This window comes from Lonchura striata, chromosome 3 (assembly GCF_050655825.1).
Source record: "Lonchura striata isolate lonStrDom1 chromosome 3, ASM5065582v1, whole genome shotgun sequence".
NCBI lineage: Eukaryota > Metazoa > Chordata > Aves > Passeriformes > Estrildidae > Lonchura > Lonchura striata.
In genome coordinates this window covers 36,711,452-36,735,405 of record NC_140705.1, presented here as the reverse complement: position 1 = coordinate 36,735,405, position 23,954 = coordinate 36,711,452, and the positions used below count along the sequence as shown (strand labels likewise).

At 42.2% G+C, this 23,954-nt stretch overlaps 1 protein-coding gene across 17 annotated transcripts in view; it reads left to right on the top strand.

Annotated features, from left to right (window-relative positions):
- The window catches only part of BACH2 (BACH transcriptional regulator 2), a 186,324-nt gene that overhangs the window by 36,109 nt on the left and 126,261 nt on the right, over nt 1-23,954 (top strand). For 11 of the 17 annotated variants that reach the window (XM_085576466.1, XM_085576462.1, XM_085576465.1 and 8 more), the window contains one exon: nt 6,624-6,710. The gene's annotated coding sequence lies outside the window, so the exon portion shown is untranslated. Of the gene's footprint in view, nt 1-6,623; nt 6,711-7,021; nt 12,518-23,954 lie in introns of all 17 variants that reach the window. The other 6 variants (XM_085576459.1, XM_085576456.1, XM_085576464.1 and 3 more) reach the window with 2 other exon arrangements.

Genomic DNA, 23,954 nt, shown 5'->3' with positions numbered 1-23,954 from the left:
GTGTGAGTTTTGCCTTCATGCACCCCTACACCATGCAGTCAAGAACAGTGATGTCCACTCTCATCAGTATTTTGAACTCTCCAGGCTCTATCCCAAGTCCATGGAAAGACTTTTGATCTTTGCAATGGGCTTCACCCAAGGGGCCAATTTAAGTGATAGATGCATATTCCTGTTACTTTGAAATGATGCTTTTCTGCGGGGCTGATTTTTTTCTTTTTCATCTTTTCTTTTTGTTTTAATGATGAAATTTTCCTTTTATTGAAATAGAAAAGAACCTCCAATCTTGTAACAACAAGGTGAAAATTGCCTTTTTAGGATGCGAAGTCTCCATATGTATTTGTAGAGTACCCAGTGCAAGTGAGGGTTGTGGCTGAGGTGAAAGCCTTTTTTATATGCTTCTTTTAATATCCAAAACCAAATTCAGAAGAAAATGAGGAAAACTGACTCAAGACTTGCTAGAAACAAATGAAAAAAATTTGCCCTTTCATTTCTTGGGTTAAGTGTGGTGCTTGCCAAAACCATGGATATGCTTCAGACCCAAACTTTTTTGTATATGTAACAAAATTATTCAGTTCTGAGGCTTTTTCACATAGTAGTGATGGACTTGTCGAGTTTATTTTCAGGAAAACAGAGTAGGATTATACATGTGCATGAAGGCTGTGAATATTCCCATTCCATTAGGCCCTTTAGTCTTCCACAGGCAGAACAAGCCTGCTCACTATAGCTAGGACAGTTGGTAGCTGTCAGGAAGATTTCATGACACCAGCTCTTCTAACTTATTTTAAAACATCTGGTATATATCAGAGTTCTACTCACCCTTTCTGACTCTTGGAGCTGTGAAATAAAAAAACCAACTTGTATTCTCTCTTCTGTGATCAACTTTCTCATTTTTGCATAATCTCTGTGCAATCAGACACATCAAAATATGCTTTGACTTGCTCCTACAGTCTGAAAAATACTGTCCTGATGAATGGTGTAGTAAAATTGTGCAGAGAGTGAGCCTGAGGAGGGGAAGCACCCATGTGGTAAAATGACAGTGGTTGTATAGACTGCTCAGAAAAAGGCAGAGGCAGAGTTCAACCACGATTTCCACTATTAACCTTCACGGTGTTCATGCAAAACAGGTAGTCAGTGTTCTTTTGCAGACCTAATGCTAATATTTCCTCTAACATAAGCATGTCTAGGAAGATGCATACCAGATGATTAAAAAAAAAATAGGCAGCGTGAGTACATGCAGCGAATACCTGCTTTGTTATGGGAACATGTATTTCCTGGAGTTACAGCCCCTTGTGAAAGGAGAAACAAAGGATTTGTAGAACTGCATGCCTTTTAAATGTCTCTCTATGCTTAGTGTTTTCCTGAAAGTGTGGGTAGTTGGATTTTTCTGATAGGTTATTTGGAGGCCTACAGTTTGGAACAGAAGGTGGATGGCAAAACTCCATAAGGCCTTTTATGTGATACTCGCAACAATAATTTTACCAAGAGTGTCTCCCTACCCAATTTCTCAGCTGATTAAAAATTCAGTTTCTTATTTTTGCATGTTCTGGAGGCAAAATTTTGAGAGGTCAGAGGTGACTCTGTTGCAGCTTCTTTTCTGTCCTCAATTCCCTAGCCTTATGGTGAAGTGTTTTTCTCTGTAGTTGGTTCTGCCGTAGTGGTTGAAGACAGAAAATGTTTAGCTTAACCCTGAGGCAGCTCAAACTTTTTGCTGGATTAATTAAAAAATAGTTCTGTGCCTTATGTAGCAACAGTGTTTGGGAGGGGAATGGAGGAAGGAGTGCTGTGCACTCGGGACAGGAGGGCTCATCATGCCAGCCAGGATCCCTGCTGTCTGCCAGAGATCCTGGCACTTCAGGGCAGCGTGTATTTTCTCCCAGGTCTGCCACAGCTCCTGGAGCTGAATTTTGCTTGCAATAGTCTGTCTGTAAGGGAGCTGTTCCACCATCCCAGTGGTTGGTTTTCTGGTTTTTTAAAGTTGTTTCAACAATCCCCTTTTCCATCCTGGGGGAAAAAAATATCACTTTGGAAGAGGTGCTAGGTAACTAAGTTCTGTGCTTATCCTCCATGTTATGTACTTTATGTAAGTTAAAAGGCTTGTTCTGCCTTTCATCTTGTGTGCTGTTTTCTGCAGATATTTCCTAACTTCTCCCATGACGTTTTTGCCTGGTTCTTCAGAAGACTGTATGAACTGAAAGAGGCTATTGTTTCTCCAAGGGTGCAGGCATGTGTACATCGGCTAATCTGGTTGGTACAGGATTTCAGGAGTGGGTGTTGAACTGAGGAACAGGATTGGGATGTGTGCGCCTACAAATTCTTGTGAACAGCGTGCTCTCCTATTCTGTAAATAATATCACATGTCACTTTCTAGGTTTACTATTCATGTTTCTCCAAAAGTTGAACTCCCCTACTGTGAGAGGTAAACAAGGAAATGGCATACAGGAAGATTGCAAAAGTTTTGGTTAGCAGAGACTGGAAAGCTGATCTGGTTTTCAGTCATGTGCCTGGATAGTCAGCTACTTGATTGTGTGGAGACTCGGAATGTGTGTTTTTCACAAACATCATATGTTTAAAATTGAGACTTCAATTTAAACATTATCTTTCTAGTGTTGTCTTGCTAGTGTTTTCCTTCCCTAGGTTTGGGTTTTCAGTTTTGAAGTATAAAATAGGCAAACAAATACTTTTTAGCCTGTTGTTTAGGAGGAGGAAGACTTTGTCATTCGAGGTGCATTTGCCAGCTCTTGAGAAACTGCAATCTGAGCCTCGCATTTGCAGCAAACTCATTCTGCAAAGCACTTTGAATACAAGACATCAGGTGAAATTCATTGGGTTTTTTTCCATTTGGATGATATCACCAAGGAGCAACGAAACCCCCAGTTACTGTTTTTGTTTACAACCAGCACCTCATCAGATGAAACATTGCCACATACTTGTTTCCCCTTTCGAGAGCATTACCTAAAAGATGATGGTGCTGGAATAACTCCAGCTTCCTTGTGGTGACCCAGATCTCTGCTGGCGATGAGATCTCTATCTCCACTGGGCATGGACCACAAACAGCAGTTGTGTTTTCGACTGCAGATCCACAGGCATGTTCCCATACAGTGTTTCCAGGCTCATCAGCAACCTTGCAGCACCTTGGTTATTGTTGCTGATGTGCCCTTGTCCTGCCGGCAAAAGGCGGGATTTTATTCCACAGTCTGGTTTCATGCAGGTCTCGTAAGAGGGTGTGAGGCAACTTTAGGGTGGTTTTAAATACTACTTTTAGAATATGAGACAGCATAAAAATCCTGGTAGGTTTGCTTGAGGTTTTTTTTGCAGCAACAACATTGTATAACTGAGAGTTGGCTGCATCTCGACTTTGGTAGAGTTTCTTTGCTTGGTCAGGAATAGTTGCCGCTTGCAAAACAGCTCCTTGGTACTAGAAAGTGCAAGCTGTGAAGACTGACACTTGCTGGTAGTTTAAGAATTTATGAGGATTTATCCTGTGGTTTATTGATGGAATTTGGTTGGCTGAAATGTTTTTTGATGGATGCACAGGAATTCCCAGGTGTGGATAAAAGCACTTGGCAATACTCAATCAAAGAGGATAGAGAAGAAAGACTGAAGTAAGGAGAATATGGGGGGTTGTCTGGCTTCTTTTTATTTACAGGGTGTCATATTTAACAAAGGGCTTACATCTTCACCCATAGTCTTGTGTGTTTTTAGCACTGCTAGATCAAACTGCTATGTTGGCTATCCCTGAACGGCTTTTCCAATGCTTCTGTTGGATGCAACATGGGTCAGCTTCCTTGTGTCACAGCCACCTCACTGTTTGCCCAAGTGGTGTTTCTGAAAGTACACATCCTTTTCAGCAGCCCATGGTCACAGTCTATGAAGCTATCTCTTCCAGTCCAAGACTTCTTTTGTGTTAGAGTCTTGCTATAGCCAGGAGTGTTTGAGACATGTTTCTGCTGACAGTTTTCTGCTCTGCACTCCTGAGGATTGGATGTAGGGCAGTTTGGAGAGTTCCTCACAGTGGAACTCCCTATTTACAGTCAGTGAATTCATTAGTGCCCTGAATTATTTACCTTAAAGAATTCAAGTCCTGAATTATTTACCTCTAAGGTCTGTCTTCCTGTGTTGTGCATTTGGTTGACTGTAGACCTGTGCTCTGTTATAAGCTTTTAATGTCTAAGGTAGCATAATATGCAAGGAAGTTTCAGCTATTTACTGGTAATTTTATTTTCATACACAAAATACATTGCAACATTGCAGCTGATCTTTAAGGTCCTTTCCAACCCAAAGCATTCTATGATTCTATAAGTTCAGACTGACACTCTGATATCAAATGGATTTGTCAGATCTTGTAAATGCATGGACAATTTTTAGTATGTCATCACACTCTTCTCTTTCTGCAAGTCGCCTGCCTGCGGCCAGCTGTAGCTGCAAACGCTGGGCAAACTCCCTATTCAGCATCTTGTTTTTTCCCTGCTGTCCCATATTTGGCCCAAATTTTTATTTATGGCATGGTACTCAAATTCTACTGAAGAAGTTTGTCATTTCCTCACGATCTTAATCTGTTTACCAGTGTCAGGCTTCAGGATTTGACAGATGATTTGGGAAACCCCACTTCTCTTTGCAGGAAGAGACTTAAAAGGACAAAAGATCCTGAGGATGTTACAGCCTTGCTGCTGAGATTTCTCTATATTCCAAAGTGTTTTGTGTACAGGAAATACAGTTCCCTTCTGCTGTGACTGCTCATTACTTTTAGTTGAGAGGAGCCAGGTTTTCAGGTTGGTTAGGAATTCACTGTTAATGGCCACTTGAGGGATACTGAGTTTAAATGACTGGTGTAGTGCTCCATTGGAGCTGCGTGGCAGCTCTCCAAGGCACAGTTCATCTGCCTGGACGCTGAGAGGGTGGCAGGGAGTGTCAGGGTGGCTGCCATCCTTGCTGCCAGCAGCTGTTAGAGTTGTCATGCACTTTTGCCCTGAAGCCCTGATGCACAGCTCAGGTAAATCCCACGTGCCAAGAGTAAAGGCAGCTGCAGCAGGCAGCGCTCCCCTGCCACATTTCCCTCCCTTCTCAGGGGTGAGTGCTTGAACTCGTCAGTGTTCTCTCTTCAACATATCTGTGGTACACCAAAGACTTTGCAGGAAGCAAACAAATGGCATTGTGCTTTGGCATCGTGGTTCTTCAGCAGTGCTGCAGCTGCACAGCCAGCAGGCAGTCCTCCATGCCTAACCCCAATTCTTGCTCTCTCCCTATCCGACCCTCCGATTTTCTGTCCCCATTAAGTGAATTTTCTTGTTCTGACATGTTTTATCCTGCCATCCCCTGGCCCAGATCTTGGCTGCTCTGTTTTGGGCATAGATGACTCCAGGCTGCAGTGGGGAGGTCGCCTGGATCAGGAGACCCTCCTTGCTTTGGAGGTGGCCCTACTCTGGGTGACAGCAGATGCCAGAGGCAATCTGCTATACTGTCACTTCTGTTCTGCTATACCATGGACTAGACTGTGTTCATTGCATTGTGTGGCATCAGGCTAAACCCAGGTTTTACCTCTGTTCCAGAGATTGTGAGAATTTGGTCTTTCCAGCCACTTTTTGGGGAATGTCTCAATCAGACCAATGTGACCAAAATCTTGCAACAAAACTTTCTGTCAGTCATCCATGTCAACAATGGACAGAGTATGCTAAAATTCTGAGCCTTGAAATGCAGGAAGGGTATGGCAGCCGTATTGCCCAATCTGTCCTCTGTCTGGGTTTAATTGTGTATGCCCACGTGAAAGTAGGCTAGGGACCATGTACACATGATTGAGTTGCATCTCTTTAAGTGAAGGCTTTCTTTAATTTGGTTTCAGAGAAAGCAGTGAAATACTAATGGCATTTCCAGTACTGAAAATCCTGTTTCCTTTACTTAGCATGTGTCTTCTGGCCACTCGGAGAGGCTGGGGATGGGGGGGTTGAGGTTGTGTCTTCAGCTGGATTTCTACCATACAGGCCTTTTTCTTCATTATTTAAATGGCGTCTGTGAAGTGTATTGGTAGGACAACTTGACACTAAGACTTAAAGCTACTAGTATGGGAAGCAAGGAGTAAACACAGACACTAAAAGACACTTCTGAGAATTTTAAGTGGTGTCACTACTTAAATAATGTTGTAGGTACAGAGTATGGAGAAACTTTATGATTAAGTAATCTATTGTTAATGCAATTTTGCAAGTATTATTATAACACATCACTGCTGTGGTTATTAGTGGCAGGTATTTGCCATTGATACTGAAAGAAATTTAATTAGCTTTCTCTCCCTCTGTATTTCTGCTTTTCGTGGCACTGTCTGCTTAGCATTGGTCCTAGTGCTGTCAGGCAGGATGGCCTGGGAAGAGGGCAGAGGATTTGGGCATAGGAGAGCTGTGTTCTCCTGTGTAGCTCTACAAGGGTGGGCTGTGGTATCTCATCTGCCTCTCCAAACTGGTATCTGTTGCTTCTATTAGTGATTTTGGGGAAAAGACTTTTTCTTGTTTAATGTTTTTATGAGATGAGGCAGAAAACAAAAGACCTGAATATCTACTGCAAAACTGCTGTAATCCAAATAATAGATAATTGCTTGCAGTTAATTATTTTTCTCTTTTGTTTTGTTTTTCACACAGAGCAATGAGGCAAGAGAGAAGTTTTTAAAAACAGAAAAATGTGACTGCATAAACATCGTTGTTGGCAGGAGGACTCAGTGGATTCAGGTAATAATGTGACACCACTTTTATTGTGCTTTAAAAACTGGCTGGGTTTCAGGCTGTCAGTGGCCCTTTGTCAGGGGCTGAGGAGTAGAGGAAGGTGACAAAGTATAACAAGACCCAGTAGCTGGCTGTTAATTCATTCAGACCAGATGAGAGGATGTGGGTGATCTCACAGTGCTGGGGAGTGATGACAGGGCTGCAGTAGCTTCCTCCTTTATATCAGGCTGTTGTATCTGAGTCTGGTTTTTTTTTGGGGGGGGGTTTAACGGGCTTTTTTTAAACCCTAATAGATTCTCTCCTTCAACCTCTTACAGCTTCATCGATACAGGCAGGAAGCTCCATGCCTGTTTCATGGAAGAAGGTCAAATGATCAGCAGTCCCTTCAGACTTCAGAACCCTGAATCCATTAATATTTCCCTTGAATTCCCCCTTTAAAAGGATTTCTGGATCAGAGCAGATCATTATCTGCTGAAAGACCCAGACCTAAACCTTTACTGCTTTAGAGAATGACTGCTGGTTGTTTTCTGTGTGTGAAGACAATTTCTCATTGCATGGTTGTAGGAAACCTAATGTGTGATATTTAAGCATACTACTAATGTTTGCAGCATATTATCTTGAAGTAATGGACATTAACATATTTAGATCCTGTTTCTTAGGAAAAGTAAATTCCTAGCTAAAATGCGTCTCTCATGGTTTTAATAATTTTAATTTCCCGCACTCAAGGGGAGTGTAGAATGAAGGCAGGGGGAGTTTACAGTGCTAATTGCACTCCACATTTGTAATTGGGAGCAGATCCTATCCTCAATCTTCTTAGGCAATCCTAGTGAAGTCATGAGGCTTTTCACAAGCATATGGTTTTCCCCACGCCTGTTTGGTTCTGGGGTAAGGGCCTATGGTGTGCTTTTTTGTTCACTGATTTCTCATACGGAGGAAGTTTGAAAAATATGTATCATCCTTTCCAATGTAGATTCTTCATTTCTAGCAAGAGTTGAAAAAGTTCTGCAGTATTTTATTGAGATCAGCAAAGTTCATTGCTTTAGACAGAGCTCTTACTAACTGGCAAGTGCATTTTCTTAGATGCAAGGTGAGGGAAAAAGCAGTTGTGGCTTTGCATTGCTATAGTCATGATGAAGAAGGATGTTTAAAAAGGATATGAATGGGTGTGGATTTGGTATTTCCTAAAGCCAGCTTCTTTTTGGTATTAAATTGCATACTCCAGGAAGCTGGTTGCTGTATCAACATTGGTATAATGACACATTATTTAAAAAAATCAATATCCAGTCATAGAAACAAGTCCTGATATAAGCATTTGGGTGCTTACAGCTGTGATTTCTATGTATTTGCAAATGTAATGGGCTTTTTTTTTCCCTTGTAGCACTGGTAACTTGGATAAACACTGTATGTGTGACTCATTGCAGAATATAAACTTACTTTAAGGGAGCAAATGTTGGATTTGCTGAATATCCTATTGCTCACATCCCTGAATACCTACTTGCAATAGGTCATGATTAATCTTAAATTGGCTAACCTGAGGGGAAAATTACTGCTGATGTCCCATAGGTACTTCAGAAACAAACAGAATGATGGAAGTGCTTTAAAAACGTAAATAGTAGTTAGAATTCATAAAATCGTAAAGCAAACATATGGTACAAGGCCTTCTAAAATGTAACACTTGAAAGCTTTTTTTATCATTTCAGAAAGTGCTTGTTTAGTTATCACAGGAAAAGTAAATATTTTCATTCCTTTTTCTTCAGTGCACTCTCATTCCATTTATCTTTCCCTTCTTCCTTTTGTACTTCTTTTTTGTCCCCCCCAGAGTGTTCTTATTTTGGTGGGATGGCAGATCAACACCTGATGTGCATAGAAAGCCCTGCTTGAGAGCAGGAGATAAAGCTGCTATTGGTCCTCCTGTTGTTAGGTACATTCTTAAAGTCCTTTTGCAGTGTCGGCACGGAGTTGATGTAATCCAAACTGAACACTTGCTGTGCGCATGTGTGCGTGAGTGAGATGTGATGGACACTGCAGCAGCTTCAGGACCACTCAAGAACACACTTATGTTTTAATGCAATACCCCAGACATTGGTGAGGAGGAATGCAGTCCCTCTGTGTGTGCTTGTACACACTTGTGTGTAGGCATGTGAGCTCACGGAAGGCAGTACAAATCAGCTCTTCTGCTGCACCTTTGGTGGGGTGGTTGTGGTCTCCACTGCTTCGAGCCATTAGTGAGACCGGGAGGTGAAGCTGCTGCTGGAAAGGTGTGGAAGAAAGAAGATGGGGAGCAGAGGAGTGGGGAGCTGGGTGGGGATTGGGGGCCAGGGAGGAAGACACAGCTCCAGAGGGAAATACTCTGTGCTTTGCAGTTGCTCGTGTGGATAGAAACCAGATGGTGCACTGGAACACCCGCTCGCTTGGGCGGCGGCGGAGCCAAACATATGGTTAATGGTTAGGAGAAAAAGCTTTTCGAGCCAGGGCTTTGCTGACTGCCTCGCATTACAGATTGTTGCAGTGTGTCATTACATTGCCAAACTAAGTGCTTAATACCCGCTGCGGGCGCTGGGCAGGCATTTGCAGGAAGGATGCAGAGGCTCCCTGGTCAGGGCGGGAGGCTGACATCACGTACGGCCTCCTGCCACACCCCCCCACACCCCCTTTCCCCTCTGGAAACCCCATAAATCTCTCCATTTACAAGCCCAAATCTACAGCACGCAGTTTTCTTGCTCTAAGTGTCTTTAATTCATTTATTTCCAGAAGCATATGGTTGGTTTTGCCTTTGCCTTTTTTTTTGCCTTCTTGCCTTCTTTCTTTTTTTTTTTTTTTTTTTTTTGGTTCTCAAGCAGCTGAGTTCACTGAGGCTGCAGCACCACACTTACATGTCCGGCATTCGAAGTTCCTGCTCTGGGATCTTTGGGCGACACCAGACCCCATGTTATCTAAGGAACTGCTGAGCTCATTCATCTCCTTTTCACGGCCCGCTTCCTTTTATTTTTAGCCAAATCCGTCAGGCCTGACAGGCGGGTAATTTGAGCCAGAGAAAGGGCAAAGCTCCAGGTCCTTTCCACAAAGCAATTCTTCTCCTCCCTCCTGGGAAGGCTCCAAACTTGGCCTGCTCCAGGCAGATGGATTTGTTGAGTCATGTGAGATCATTTACACAAAAACACAGCGAGGCAGTGAAAAGGAAAAAAAAAAAAGGGGAAAGAAAAAAGAAAAAGGTGGGGGGGAAGGGGTGGGAGAGCATGCACTGCCGGGGCTGCTGTGAGCGTAGGAAATGTGCTGCGAGGCAGCTAGACAGAGGAATGCAGCAGATTCATTCTTGTATAAGGTAATGTCTCGTTTACAGTACAGGGTGGAGCCAGCACGGAGGAGAAATCTTTCGAAAACAGATTACTCATTTAAAACAAAAATTCTCCTTAAAATAAATAATAATAATAAAAAAATAACCATAAAACACTCAAAACAACAACCCGACCAGCAAGCGAGCGGCACACATGGGCGCGCAACAAAGGCGGCGTTGTTGACAGCACCGGATTACAGTAGCGGTAAACTCCGGGCTGGGAGGATGCTGGAAAATGAGTTTGCTCCGTGATGCAACTGGAGTTTGCTTTGTCTGGCCGCCAGTGCAAGCAGTGTGGTGGAGACTGCGAGCCCAGCAGCAACAGGGCACTCTTTGCTCCATGCAGGCATGGTTTCAGACAGTGGGGAGGGATGGAGCAAATGGTTAAGAATCCTGAGCAGACAGGCTGCGGGGGCATCACTAACAGCAAAAATGAGGGGGGATATGCATGGAGGGTGCGGGAGAGAACCTCTTCTTGCTTTGGTTTTGAGCTGGTTGTGGCATCACCTTTGTTGCATCAAGGAGTAAATTGCATTTATTCAGTTAAATGTGAATTTTGTTTTCGTTTGCAACCTAAGCTAACCCCCCGCATGTTGGTTTTGGTTTTTTAAGTGGGTGGTAAGAGAGAACATGAAACTTGGAGCTTTTCAGATCTTGTTACATCCTAGAGAATTAGGTTGGGTTAATTTATGCAGTGTTCTAACAAGATGCATTGAAACCTTTAAATATACTGTATTTAAGTATTGTTAATATAACTCCCAGTTACTCCAGTTTTCTTAGCAAGGCAGTATCTAAATGTTACTGTTTTGTCCCAGTGGTGACTAAAAATTAAGAATAGAAGTAGAAACTGGAACTGGAAATTGGTGGGAAACGTGCAATAAAACAAGTCCAATGTAAAGTATTCCTAAAATTCTCAGCAACAGTTAAAGAACTTGGGGGAGCATGTAAACAAGGCTTTGTATTTTACGTGTTCCCCTGCTGAGTAGTATCTTCTGCATTGCCGACTCCACAGCAGTGTCTGTTGAGGTGCTTTCCTCTGGGGAAGGGAGGGCTTGTCTGGAGCTTGCCTCCCTCTAACTTGACCTTGTCTTTCCATTTTTCTCCTCCTGCTGCTTTTTTACACTTTTGTCTGAAAGACGGCTGGCTTTCCCGGCCCACTTGCTCTGCTGGGCTGTGCCACTGCGCACAGCACATTCAGTGTGGGGAGGACCTTCCCTTCTGTGCTTGGAGTTTTCTCACTTGGTGGAAACCTTTTGTCTTGTCTGTCTTTTGATGGGGCTCCCTCGCTACTTATGTACAAGGAGCACTTGGCAACGCCCCAAGTCCCAGCTGGGATCCTGCAGGGCACAAACCCCCCATGGGGTCCCTGACCATCAGCTGATGTCTGGTGTGAGGATCAGCAGAGGGACAGAGCTATGAAGATGAGAAGTACAGCCAGGCTTGGGACCTAGGTGGTGCAATAAGCTGTGGCCATAGCACAGCAGCCTGTAGATGCTCTGAGATCCTTGGAAAGGTCCTGGAGAAGAACAGCACTGTTATTTATTCTGTTTGCATAGTTACTGTAACTTTCTTTCCTTTTTTCCCCAAAAACCTAATCATCCTACATTTTCTGTTGCTGTGAGCAATATTTCCTGTTGTTACCCAGAGCTGCAATTCCAGTTAAATTCTCACTTTGTAAAGCTAATCTTTCAGCAGTGGGTGTGGGATTTCCAAAAGAAAAATTATTTGTGAAGAGCCAGTTTTTAAGTTTTTTGTCTTAGTGGACAATTCTGCAAAATTCTTTTTTAACTATTCACATTCATTATTGGTTGAAAGGTCTAGCCTTATCTATTTATGGCACTTAAAAGACTTGTAGGTCGTTCATTCCCCTACAGAGTGCCCCAGTCCTCAACGTCTCCTTTTTCCGCTTCAAATATGCCACATGTGTTGCTTTTTGCATCTGTACGTCAGACAACCAGCCCAATTAGGCAGGTTTCGGGAACTGTTTATGACCTGTCTATCGGGAAAATCAGCCTTACTCTTCCTTCCCCCTCTTTCACAGCCGCTCAACTTCCTCTCCTTCTTCTTAAAGTGCACTGATGCTATCAGCCCCCTAATTCTTTTATCTCACTTCTCCTATAATTTCCATTCTTCTGTCTGTCTCATGACTAGACTAGAAATTTCTCTTCTGCTGCTGGCCTCTTCCCTCCTGGCACATACTGTGGCACTGCCTCCTTTGGGATCTGAGGAGGGATAAGTATGGTGTTCATACGTGTTGAATCACGTCTTGTGGGTGGCATCGGTTTGCAAAGGTAGAGGACATTGTCTATGGCAATTTTGCTTTCAATTAGTAGCTTTAAACTACTAATTCTCTCCCTCCTAGGTTGGAGGATGAGCAGGAGGTCCCCACCAAGGTTTGGGAAGGGAGGCACTGAGAACCTCCTGCTGAGGTTGCTCAACCTCCTTATATTGTGCCAAGGAGACATGCACTAGGAGAAAGGTAATTCTGTTTGATGTCACATTATCTTTTTGATGGGACAGGATCGTGATGTCTCCCTTGGAAAATTTAGGCAAACTTTATAGTACTCTGCAGTGATATCTAAGGTGAATGAGACTAGCATCCATTTATGGGGCTTAGGAAATAACCTCAAAATAAATAAATCCATAGCCTGCCTTCCCCCCAGCAGAAAAATATAGAAATTACAGTGTAGTGGTGGCAATTTCCTCTTTGTCATGTGTTCATCCAGAGGGCATTTCAGGGGAGAGACAAGATTTGTTCTAAACAGATCAATCTAAGTTTCTGTGGAGCTTTAAAATTTGTACAGTTTTCTCATCCAGCAATGAATTGATACAGCAGTGAAGTGCAGGACTATTTGTAATGTATTTGAAACCTGTTTCTTGGATGCAGCCAAATCCCATTAACTGTGATTTCCCTGCTTCCTTTTTCCTCCTGTCGAGCCTTCTGGATAGCGGCTTTTCTTAACAGCTTGTTTGTAGAATCTGTTCCGAAATCTCCCAGTCCCTTCACCCTTCTCAAAGCAAGGGAAACTCTGGGAGCAGCTTATTAGCTGCTTATCATCCAGTTTCCATTTCTGTTAGAAAGTCTCCATCAACCATAGACCAAACAAGCTTAAATCTCTTTGCCTTCCATGTGGTCAAGCACAGCAGAGGTAGGAGTTCTTTCGGAGATTAAACTTTGCAGGTTTGGTAAGTGATACACCAATCTAGACAGCATTTGTGTATAAAATTGCCTTCTTAAATTTCCTTGGAGCATCCTTAGGGAGCCTTAAAAGTTGTCTGAAAGTTGCTAGCGAGGATGTCCAAGTACCCTCTGATAGTGTCTTTGCAGTAGCCAGTTTCAAGTCAGTGTTAAAAAATATCAAGTTGTTTTAAGGCTCTGTTCATTTCATTAGCTTTTCACTGATATCTCCTGTAGCATTACTAACTGCTAATGTGATCCTTTAGTTTATTGCCTTGATTTTGTTATAAATTAAATTGGTGTCAGCGTAAGTCACTTCTGATCAGATGCTGTAGAAAGATCTTTCTTTTCACCTCTTTGCAGCCTTTGTACGATTAATGGGAACATACTGTTGCTTCTTGATAAGTTCATTCATGTTTAATAGCTATTTGTGTGCCATATTTGGCTTTTAAGTGGATGTATCACAGCTCTTGAAGCATTTTGGTAGCTAAATAGCTGGGATTAGACACTCCAATTGCTCTTGCCAATTGTTTTCCGGTGTTCATACTGAACTCTGTGTGTTACAAAAATATTTTTAGTTATAGCCTTGTCAGATTTGTTTAAGGAAAAGAAATATCCTCATTTTTCAGAGAAATTTATCTGGGAGTGAGTGGAATTATATTAATGTTTTTTTTCTCACTTGATCAAATTTTAAGTGCTAAAATGAAAGGCCCACTATTACTTGGAAAAGTAAGACTTGCTTTAGCAGGAGTGGAGCAATTTATCTTCTGTATCTGCATCACTAACTGCAGCCTGTAAATACCCTAAAGAGTCCTGCTAGTCAACAATTTCCTTACTGCAACCAGGGAAAAATCAGATTTAAAATGCACTTAACTGATGCTTCATTCCACATTTTAATACCTCTTGATTACTGTGGCCACAGCATAAATAAATATATTTGATGCAAGTCATGCAAGTGTTGGATACCTTCCTCCCTCATCAGAATACTCCTTTTATCAAAGATAGCTGCTGTCACAGAGCTCCAAGCTGTTGATTAGGTAAAAGGGAATACCATATATGGGAAAATAAACCAGCACCCACAAGGTAACTTCTTACTGGAAAGTAATGAGATTTCTATTACAAAGTTCAGCTTGTTGTTTTCTATTTAAATACTTTTCAAAATTAATAATAAAATACTGAAAAATTAAACTTGTGCATCCTGGGAGAATTAACATGGGATATCTTTCCGTTTGTTTTTGAGTTGATTGCTAATTGGCTTCCACATAGTACAATTGAATGGGTTTGAAGCCCCTGTGGTGGGCTTGGGACTAGTCTGGACCAGCTCAGACTCATTGCTGCCCTTCTCCATGCTGTTCACTATGGTTAATGGTGTCTGGTAGGATGGCAGAACCCAGATAGTTATGTTTAAAGAATCCTGGGATGCACTGCTTGGACACAAGCATCAGTGAAGCCCTTTTTGCAGCCAGTGATGTTGGTAGGCAGCGGGACTGCATGTGGAGGACTGCTGCTGAGGTATGGGTGGCACAGCCAGACCTGCTCAGATGGCATTTTGAGAGTGAGAGGTTAAAAGGACAAGGGTAAACCACGGTCTGATGCAGACTCTTGCATGGGGCAGGTCTGTTCTTGGGTGACACTCATTTAGTTGTACAGCTCAAGTGTGGCAGGAGTTTCACCCCTGCCCATGGGCTAACAATCGCACGCTCAGCAGGAAGTTACTTTTCTGCTGGGTTTTGTCCCCTGTGAGTATTGGGGACATCATTTGATGTAACAGAAAAATAAGGGGCAGAGGTTTGTGGGGTATCATAGCATGTTCACTGTTTAAAATAAACCTTCTGTTATTAGTTCTCCATGGGGCAAAGGGAAGAGGGGCTTGCACTCTAAACTCTGGAGAAATTTTAATATTTAATTCTAATTTTAACCCTGAAGCATTAGTGAATTAAGTAGAGCTCCAAGTGCTGCAGTTAGCCTTGAACAGGAAACACTGAATAGCATTGTTGAAGGACTGATGATACCAGGGAGTTCCCATATGCAAGAAGTGGCATTTCTAGAAGAACTAAAGGTTGGTATTTCCAAACACAAGTGGAAATGCACCTGAGCTGATGACACATATTTTGGTTTTCAGTACAGTAGGTGGCAGGAGAGACAAAGTGACAGCTTGGCTGGGGTGGCTGCTGGTCCACCTGCCACAGTAACAAATGATGATCTATGCCCAGTGCTGTGGAATAAGTGACATTGTATTGACAGGTGCTTTTGTGAGGTCTGTCCTCTGGTGTGATTAACACAATGCCATAACAAGATGAGAACATTAGATACACATATTGCAATGTCTCCGTGTCAAATGCCCCAATGTGCACTTGTGGTGTTTTTGTACGATGTCTTCTGGTACATGTCAGGGACTAGAGGTTTTGTGGCAGCCTACACCAGTCCCAGTTACGACTGCTCATTGTCCTTCTCTTCCTGCCTTGTCCTTGGCCAGGACTTGCCCTGTTCTCTCTTGTGCCAACATTGGTTCTTACGAAGCTGACCACAATCTGCTCGATGGGGTAAAGCCAATCAACAACAAACTAAGCTAAAGATGGGGTTGGACTTTGGACAGCTCAGCAGAAGCATCTGACCTCATGGCTGTGAGAACAGTGCTGAGGTAAAGAAGTAAGTAATAGGAAAAGGGACTGACAAATTCAGGCAATAGAGTGCACCCTTGATCACCACTATCAAAGAGGATGGAAGAGAGTGAAGTAGACACCAGCAACTTCTCTAAGCCAACAGCTGTTACTTTTGGCTTAGAGAAGTTTCTGATCTACAGCTGCATAAAATAGCCTTTAAAGCCTGAAAAACTTTTTAAGTACATAAGAGTCTTTCCTAATGGAGAGGCAAACTGAAGAAGTGAATTAGTGGCATTTCCCTTTGTCTCTTACACATATGTCTCCTTTTTTAGGTGAAAGGGATATTCCTCATCCCACTTCAGTAAAGGTGAACAGATTGTTTCCTTTCTTATTTATGGGAGATTAGGTCTCTCAGTGCCCCCAAGGACAAAACCTGCTCTGGTGTGTGTGTAACTTGAGCAATGTCAATGAGATTGTAAAACAGAGAAGGTGATTTGGCTCTGGGTTTGTAACTGGAGAAAGGAAGAGCTTTTGTCCATTGATTTATGGGGAAATTAGTGTATGACTAAAATATGCCCACCTGTTTGCTGTGCTTTTTGTCCTGAGGATTGTTCTCTGAAGACTTTTGGTCCTGGTGGAAACAACTTCATTGTGCAGGCCTGCCTTACAGCTAAGAAGAGCAGATAGTAAATGACTCATACTTGTCAGAAGAATCTTCAGTACACATACAAGCTTATAGTGATGACTTTAGTCCTCCCTTTATCTGTATTTGGACATAAAATTTGAATTCTGGCATATCAAAATATGCATGTATGATGGCCTAAATTTTGCATCTTTATAAGATGTCAAGCCCTTTTGCTCGGCTCCATTACTTATATTCTGTTTCTGTGATTAATGGTTTTGTAAGATTGTTGTCTGTGTTTTTTTTCAAAAAATTAATGCTGTTTTTTTCATTGAAGGTTGACTGAAAATTGAACTGGTGGTGAAGTTGTAAAACTCTTTTTTGTGTAACTAGTAGCAAGGAGAAGACATCTTTTGTCTTTGCTGGAGAGCCTGACTGCCCCATATATAGAACCTGAGCACTTCATACTGATGAAAAATGAAGGCAGGAACATGGTGATTTATTGAAGGTCATGGAGGAAACCTGAAGGGTTGAGACCTAGGTCTCTTCTACCCCACCTCAGGAAGCTAAATCCTGTGATTTCTAGTATGGTGAAGTTTACTTCCTCTTCCCCTGAGAATATGAGGCTCTTCCCATTGGAAAAATATTTGTTCTTGTCACGGCAGGTACAGACACACATTAGAAATTTGGAACCAAATTTGGCTCACTGCCACAAATACAGGCACATTTAGAGAGTAGCTAGTATAGCTCTATTGTGCAGAATGAACAAGGGAAATGGTCTGAGTGGCACAAAAACAGTTAGTAGCTGCTCTGTTATTGCTTTACTCAACTCTGAGTTGTACCTGGACCAGAGGAGGGACCTAGGTAGGTACTGGGTTTAGGCAGCTTTTGGACTGCTCCATCCCTTGCACCTAGTACAGGTAAAGAATGGGACCTTGTTGGCCAAATTTTCCTTGAATGGGCTGGTATCTTGCAGATATTGGTATGCTGACAGCAACAGTGTGGCTGCAAATAGTTAATTGGTTCTGTAACCAGTTTTAACTGTAGAGGGCTCTGCTGGGTGAAGAGGATCAGGAAGGAGTTCCTATTATTTTAAAGCACAAGCTATCTGAGGCTAATTATGAAAAACATGCCAAGCTGAAATACTCATTCTTTTAAATGAATTTTCATAAGCAGCTCATAGACAGGTTTATGCTGCACTGGAAGAAGTCTGACTGCACTTTAATGTTGATACCTGGATTGGTGATTAGGAAAAGATTGTTAAACAACTGGAGTTTAAATACCAGTACAGCTTCATTGTAATAATTTCCCCAAAGGCACATTGGTAATTCTGCTAAATAGAGAGTTTAATAGACTTCAATAATGTGTACTTGTGAGACCTTATACACAAAGGAATAATGCATAAAACATTCATTATTGTAAACTCCTACCTTTGCATGTAGAGAGGAATCTCTTGGATGAAAATTGTTGTGTTGAGCGTGGCAACATGTCGAAGAGTGTTAGCAGACAGAAGTCATTGTCACCCCCTTGCCTAATTCACCTGGTGTGGTTGAAGTTGCATCATTTTACTTAACAGTGAATGAATTATTTGAAGTAGACATTAGTTTATTTTCTGAGAAGTCCTTTGAAAGCTGATGGGCCATGGTGGTTCCCAGAGCTTTGTTTTCTTTGATATGCTGATTTAGTGTCAACAGAAGAGGTACCTGATAGGAAGCATAGCATAACCCCATTAAAGGAAAATTAAAAACTTGACATTAAAACAATACAAACCAACCTTAGCAAGTGCCTCTAAGTGAGTTTAGTGTTGTATTTTGATTTGTTTTCACTGCACTGCTGTTGATCGCCCTGATGGAGAACAGGTGAGAAGGAAGGAGCAGATGCTTTTGGTAGTACAGTAAGGCATTTATCTCTTTTAATGAGGTAACATCATTAGTGCTGACAAAGTGCTGCAAATCCATACGTGTAATGGACTGCTGCTGTCTTTTGGTAGCACACATAGGCTGTTGTACTTCTGAGCATTTGAATCTGCTGAATCATAGGTCAGGCTTTATCTCCTGTCTGATGCTGGGTTGCATTTTTTGGTGGTTTGTTTTTATTTTGTTTGTGTTGGCTTGTTTGGTTTCAACCATTTTATTTCCTTTTCACTCCCCTTCCCTCCCCCCATTCCACCTTTGCCTTTAATGTCTGGCAACTAAAGCACTCCAGGATATGTGCTGGGGCACAGAAATGCATCCATTTTCCAAGCACAGAGCTGATTGAAATGCCACATGTCTATTGCAGTGCAAGGACCTTCTCTTTAACTGGGAAGAGTGAGGTTAGTTATATCTCTTTGAGCCTGATTTCTTTTGCTTAACATGGCTAGAGGTTTTGGGTTAGGTGTTGTTGTTTTGGGGTTTTTTTCTCTCTTTGCCCTCTGCCTGTTTCCTAGAGCAGTGGCATAATGTCAACCACACTAATCGTGTCAGCCAATGACACTGATGTTCAGTAACAAAGAGCTGCAGAAAAAGGGAGAGAGGTGGCTGTGGCACTGGACAAGGAACAGCAGCAATTGGAGGGAAATCTACAGGTTAGAGCATTCCTCTGTACAAAATCTGTCACTGTAAAAGTCATGTGCACAGTTGTATTCAAAGTGTCCAAGGGAAGAAATGTGTGTCAATGGATATGTGTCCTTTATATCTCACTTTTCAGATGGTAAGCATTACAGAACACGACTATAATAGTATGAAAATAACAAAACTTCAACCAAATATATCTAAATTTTAAAAAGCTGGGAGGTTTTAATAATGTCTATGTTAAAAATTACTTAATAACCCCAGAACTCACATCAAAACCTCCACTACAAACAGGCAACAGAGCCTAGGCATTGAAGTATGTTGTGTGTTTATCAGAGAGCCAGAGTGTCACTTGGGCATCTGTGCTGATTCCAGGAAGAGAGCCTGTCGGTAAAAAAGATTCATCTGAATAGATCATGCACACAAGAAAAAAAACGTGGTTCCTCTTTCTTTTTTTTTATCTGCATGCCCCTCCCATCCTGGGCTTCCCAACACCTGCTTGTGCTGAAAGAACATAAACAGAATTGCAAGATTCCTCAGCATTAACTGTTGCCTGACAGTCCCAGCTAAACACTGCAGGGTTATCCCATTTTTCCTCTTCATTGTTTTTTCTTGCTGTCTGCCACACATCCAGTGAGTCTCTGCAGCATCCTCAGATGGACCGCCATGTTTTTTGTGCTCTGCCATGAACTGAGACTCAGTTGTGTTTACCAGAGTTGAAATTAATCCAGAGCTGGGGGGTCTCTTATTGCCCACCACTGTTAAGTTACCCTGGCACCGAGTGGGGGGATGTGACTGAGAGCCAAAAATCCACAGCTGGTAGGTGCATGTACTAGCCTGTACTGAAGTATTATCAAGTAGCCACTCCACTGAGTGGACGTTTGGGTTAAGACTACGTAAAGCTTCATTAATACTTGTAACTTTTATTAAATTTATTTAACTCTGGAGAGATTCAGTGATGCCCAGTCAGCATTCCCCACTGCTGAACTCAAAGCATCATTCTGCAAAGCAACAAACTCACTAGGGGCTTATTGCTTCCTCATACTCCTGACTGTCTTGGACTGGCAGAAAGTAATGGCCAACAGGTTAAAGAAAAGTAATCGTCTTGGGCAAGCTTTAGATATTTTTTGGTTTTACACACCCACAGACACCCCATTGCTTCTATAAATCATCATTTCTACAGCACATACCAAAGGTTTTCTGTGCTGTCTTATTCCAACAGTGAAACCAGAGTTCAATTGCCTCTCTTCCAAGGTTGGGTTTACAAAAACTTCACACTGTCTCACCCTCCTCTATTGCTGCAGGCACTCTGGTCCAATAAATAAATACTTGGCCGAGTTTTACTACCCTTTACCCCTTTAACTAAAACCAAATGCCTTTTGCTTTGTTGAAGGCAACTCATGCCTACTTCTGTTGCTCCAGGCAGCAGTTTCTCAACCAGCTTGGCCTCTCAGGGACTGATTAATTTTTAGTGACTCTGAAACAGTTACCAAACCTTTCTGTGATTGTTGTATGAAAAGAAAGTAACATTGTCCAGGGTTCTTGGGGAGAGAAAATAGCTGGTCATACCCTTTCCCAAGACTACAGATGACCCAACTTCGCTGTCATTTCTCTAATAAAACTGGGCTCAAAGTGTTGAGATGGAGGGCAACGAGTTTGACAAATACACAGGTGATAGTATGACAGGCTTCTGCATTAAGGTTATCTACTTATTTTTGTTACTTTTTTATTTTTTGTGGCCAGTTTATTAAAAATATGTTAGCACTTGGTATCCCTTCTCAAGAGGAGAAAGTACTGGTCTGCTTTTCAGTATTGTTTCAGGGCAGACTTAGAGGTGACACAGCCACAGGCTTGGCTGTGAGGCTTGTGAGGCTTGCTTGATGCTTATTTCTCATAGGAAATACAGGGCAAAGCCCTGATAGAGAAGGGCTGCTCGTCAGCAACTGCAGCACTGGTGGGCCAAAGTGAGTTTGCCTGGCTTTCCTGGGTGGTCGACTGGCTCGTACGCAGCACATGGAAATAGATCTTTTGGAATGTGAAACCGTGCCTTCTGCATTTCTCCCACAAGTATTTTATAGTTTTGACTGGCATGTGGAAAGGAAATGGAGAATAATAGAAGAAAAAAATTATATAACACTTCAGCTGTGCTTCCTTTCCATACCAAGGTTTTGCATTTAAAGTAAAAAGACCAGTTTTGTGTTGTTGCAGAAGTCTTTTTTGAAAGTTTTGTGAAAAGTTCTTTTGGTAAATGAGTAAAGATTTCTTCCTCCTGAAACTTATCTCCAGTTTAGATAGTGGATGTGCTCAGAGAAATGGAATCTGATTCCTGATTTTGGAGAAATAGGTTGTGAAGGGACCTTGAGTGTTTGGAGATTTTCTTGGTTTTCTTTCCTTTCTAGTAAAGATGTTATAAACCAGTAAGTATCCAGACTTTTGTACATCTCATACATGAGGAGGAGGGTGCTCTCTCAGTGTGGCTGCCATCTACTAAATAGCTTAACACGTTTGGTGTAATGTAGAAGTAGCATATTTTTCAGACAAAGTCCTTGCCAGTAGGACTCCTTCCTCAGGTTCAGCTGAAGAGCATGGAAAAGACAGCCCACAGAATCTCTGGGAGATGCAACTTTGGCCCAACTGTGAATCAGCCATTTAAGGCTGAGGATCCTTTGTACTGCTAGAGGAGTTGCCTCCCTATAACAAACAAAAGGATCTCTGCCTTGGAAGTGACAGTATAAAAACACACAATTGTGCAGAAGGGGCACTGCACACCTATGTTAAAGCAGTAGTGCAAGAGTTTGGGGGGTGAATAAGTGTGTGTGGGTCAAATAGAAATGCTTGCTTTTCCCCCAGTTCTCTTAGGAGGTAGTTTTGTTTTCTGAGGACATGGTCCTGGTTTTGTGAGGAATGCCTGAGGGCTCAAGTCACTTTGCTTCTAAGCTTTGTAAATCTAGGTATAAGTGTTCTGCCGTTTGCAAGGAGCCTAGCAGTTCTCTGGTGGGAATACATGTAAAAAGTACCCCTGCCTTTGCAGTGGCTTTCAGATTAAAGATCTGCTTTGTTAACTCGATGGCTCCTTAGCCTGCTTTGTCAGCACTGAACATGCAGTGAGATGCTTCCCAGTGGCTTACAGCTCTTGGTTTCATCTAGTAACAGTAATCTATAATCCAGGGGTGCAAAGTGAGCTCTTGAGAGATTTGTGGAAAAGGAACGATACATTCAGCATGATACGTGGAGAAGGTAAATATCCTAACAGCTTCCCATTGTGTCGTACTATTCTGTTTTGAAAATTGTGCTTTCCAGTTATCCTCTCAGTAGAACAAGGTCCTTCTCTTGGAGTAGTCCAAAAAGTGTACACTTAATTGCTTTACAAATGATGTGAAGTCTTGGAATGCAATCTAGCCATTGCTCATTAACTAGCCGAACCTATTAAACCTGGACAGCAAGCAGGACTGAGTCGTCCGCCCTTGATTGCAGGCAGCTAATGGAGCTGTGGGAGCAAGCTGTGACTGCAGAGTGGAATTGGCAGCAGACTCACAGCAACCCTCCCTGTTTTGAACTTGCCCTAGACTCCATTTAGACTTCTGGCTTTGAGACAGATGATTTCAGAGCAGTGAGGAGGGGGGAAGGCGGAGCATGGAAAGCACTGTCTTCCCAGCTATGTTAGCTTTGATCAGAAGTTAAAAACGAATCAGAATTCAAATGGCACTGGTAATTTGACATTCAAACCTGCAGAAGCAGAGGGATTTATCATCTGGCCATGGTTGGTTTTGATTATTGATTGGTACTCATGCAGATGGTTCCATTACACAACACGAAACAAAAAATTGCCCAAACAATGTGACTTGGCATCTCCTCAGTGTTTTTTAGCTCGGGGGGAATCAGCTGATCTTACAAAGCCCATATAGAGGTGGTTTGGAACCCATGAAGCACATCCTGTCTTTCAAAAACAGCATGGTAGCGCTTTCTTGCATCTTTACACCACTCTAGCAGCACAGAAGAAAACAAAAATCAATAAATGTTGAGATTTTGGTGGAGTTTTTTTTGTAGTAGCTTTAAATAAAATGAGGATGTTGGGATTTGCCCAGGAAACTTGAAGTATTTAACCTTTTAAACAAAAAAGTGTTGAACCTTTTAAGCATCTCCTCAACTGGAGATGGATACAGCCCTTGCTATGTAGTGTTTACCTCTAGAGCATTCTTGGCACTGTGCTGCAGCATTGTTTCAGATGAGCTTGTGCTGCTGTCTGAATCGCCAGGATCTCATCCTTCAGCACTCACATGCCTCCCATCCAGTTGTACTTTGGGCCCAGCCTTATTTACCTTGTAGTTTTTGCCAAGATCACAGCTTGGTGGTGTGGCTTCGGGCCCAGTCAGACCATCTGTCAAGAAGAAGGGGAGGAGAAGGTAGTGGTTTTGACATGTTGCTTGAAGAAGCACATGTCCAAATGTGGTTTGAAATCTTTGTTCTACTTGCTTGTTCAATACTTTCGAGGTGCTGTGTATTGTGGAATATTTTTCTGTTGTGCTGCCTTACTTTCCCTGTTGTGGAGAGATGGTTTCATTTCTAGTCTGGATTCGTACATTTTGTTTGTGCTGCTGGCAGATCCTATCAACACCCACTTTTCACTGATATTTAAATTTTAAAAGATAAAATAAAAATCTTTGGTGTCATTGAACACTGACTTGCTTGTAAAATAGTTCTATATACTGGAGATGCTATTTAAAAATATTGTAGGAGTCTAGTAATACATTAGCATTTAATGCATTTCACTCTGAACAGTCCCAAAGTGCTTAAACTGTAGTGCACAGACAGAGCCCTGTGGAGATGCATTTCTCAGGACAAGGGCTGTAAACCAGCCCCTGCATTTGCTGATGGAGGGATGGGTGCAAACAGCTTCAAGGGAAGCATCCAGAAGAAACTGCCTTCTGGAGGAAAATGCCATGTCTAGGTGTACAACTCTC